A 2,500-nucleotide genomic window follows, 5' to 3' on the forward strand; every position below is an offset into this window, starting at 1 on the left:
AGGTTTGCTCACTCCAATTATGCGGAAAGAAGATAATGCTAACTAAACCTCTCTACCTTCTGATGAGGGGTTGGAAAATGTTGTTTTTAGTGTAGAAACTTACATAGGTCTTGGCCACGATGGTTTACTAGTTGTTTCCAACACATCACAAGTGCTGGGACACTATTAAAAATGATGTAAATTTTATGCACAATGTCTTTCTCAATCCTATTTTACATTTTAGGTCAAACACCATAGAGATCTCACTCTGAGGAATTTAGACTAGCTAACATTTGTATACTGACATACAATATATTGCAAAACATTAGGGTAAAAGATTCTAAATATTTTTAACTCAGTTTATCTCCCCAGGTCAAGCTGCTTTTGTTAAAGACAAACAGATGTCTGATAAATTATTATCACCCAACAAATTTGCCATTATCTGAAGAATTTTAAAGGAAACCATCGATGTCTGGCTTTGAAGTTAGATATATTGAAAGCATATGATCATCTTGAATGGGATTATACAATAATAACAATAAATTCTGTCTTATTATCCCACCTTAATGGGGTCGACTATGTGGATCCATACAAAATACAACAGGAAAAAAAAATCCAGATAGAAAAGGAGGAAGGAAAAGATGGAAAGATGAAAAATGAGAGTAAAAGGAAAGAGACACAATCCAACAAGTCAGGAAAATCTTAGTTGAATGAGGTTGGCTACATGGATCCTTACTCTCCAATAGGCTCTATCCAATGTCATACTTGGACAAGATCAAAACTATGTTTGTTATTTCTCACCTCTTTGTCTATGGTCATTTTATGCCTGCCCCTAGCTATTTTAGCTCATTCAATCTGAATCAAATCATTATTGCTCACTGAAGCATCCTCAAACCTCCTTTGAACGTGCCCATACCACTTCAAACGACTTTTGCGGAGCTTGTCATTGATCAGGGCAACTCCCAAATCAACTCTAAAATTCTAACTCCTTAATTTATCCTTCCTAGTTTTGCTGCATATCTATCTTAACATCCTCATCTCAGCTATACATAGCTTCTCTACAAGACACTTCTTAATTGCTTAATGTTCCACCCTATATATCATAGTTGGTCGCACTACAATCCTATAGAAATTTTCCTTAAGCTATAAAGAGATAAGTCGATCACATAACACTTTAGATGCACTTCTCCATGTCATCAATCCCACATTAATTCTTCATGAAACACCTTCCTCGATATCACATTCTTTATTTATGGTTGACCCCAAATACCTAAGATAGTCACTTTCTGAAATCTCTCTCCTTGATTTTCATCATTTTATTGTCCATCATAAAGTTGCTAAAGTTATACATCATATACTTTGTCTTCGATCTACTAATTTTAAAATCCTCTTGTTTCTAAGGTAAATCTTTATAGCTTTAAATTAGCGTTAATCTTTTTTTTATTCTCATCCACTAAAATGATGTCATCCGCGAAAAACATACACCAAGGAACCTCATCTAGAATGATCTTGATTAACTCATCTATAATAAGTGTAATTAAATAAAAGCTTAAGAACAATCTTTGATATAACTCAATTGTAATTAAGAATTCCTTACCTCAACCTCAAATAGATTTCAAACAAGTGACCAAACGAGATCATTACCTATTCAGAATCATTGAATGATCACCAATCTCTCCATCATGTGAAATATATATTAAATTATCATGTGAAATATATATTAAATTATGTCAAAAGAATGGGCATGCGCATGCCACCCATATGCGTGGGAATGTGTCTGTTTCTCTCGTTTCCCCCTTAAATAACCCTTGCCTCTCCTGTCTTGGTAAAACTGCACTACGGTGTCACGTGCTCTCCTGTGTTTCCTCCACTTGTGGGTCCAACCTCAAAAGGAAAACTTAGCCCAATGTAGTGAAAATGAAAGCCTTGAGTGATGGCATTATAGCAAATTCACCTTCATTGTATAATTACAAAGCCATCCACCGCTGCAATGTTACCACTGCATTCAAGTATTTATACTACTTAGAAGGTGCTAGAACCACTATAAGTACTAGCATGAATTACAGAAATAGCTTCAATTTGTTCTACTGGTTGTTCTTCGGGTGCAACCTCCATCAGGTTTGTAGCTTTTGAAATTGAGTGGGATGCTATAAGAAGATCAAGGTTTCGTTTTGATTGAACCTCTGGTTTTCAGGTGACAGTTTAGCTGGGCTTAATTCCTCTCCCGCTGATGGCCATGTCCAAGGTGAAGTAAGAATTGAACCTGATTTCCCAATTGGGTAGTTTGTATTTCTTTCATTCTTTTTTATTATTAAAATATTCTTTATTGATCTTAAGAAAAGAAAAAAAAGTGTTGGTTATCATTACTTTCATATATTTACATTATATTTACTCTAATGGGTTTTTGAATGTTGGCAGCAGGCAGATAGAAGGATGGGGGAGAGTTCTTCTATAGATATTGAGAATCTCAGAGGAAAGCTTCCTCCGAGCTTGAATCCATTCTCAACTTCTTGTATTTACA

At 35.1% G+C, this 2,500-nt stretch overlaps 1 long non-coding RNA gene across 1 annotated transcript; it reads left to right on the plus strand.

The window, feature by feature from the left end:
- Positions 1-1,935: 1,935 nt before the first annotated feature.
- LOC122074808 lies at positions 1,936-2,500 on the plus strand. Its single transcript, XR_006139052.1, has 3 exons — positions 1,936-2,097; positions 2,174-2,224; positions 2,401-2,500. It is a non-coding gene; the product is annotated as an uncharacterized LOC122074808 (long non-coding RNA).

This window comes from Macadamia integrifolia, chromosome 1 (assembly GCF_013358625.1).
Source record: "Macadamia integrifolia cultivar HAES 741 chromosome 1, SCU_Mint_v3, whole genome shotgun sequence".
Classification (NCBI taxonomy): Eukaryota; Viridiplantae; Streptophyta; class Magnoliopsida; order Proteales; family Proteaceae; genus Macadamia; species Macadamia integrifolia.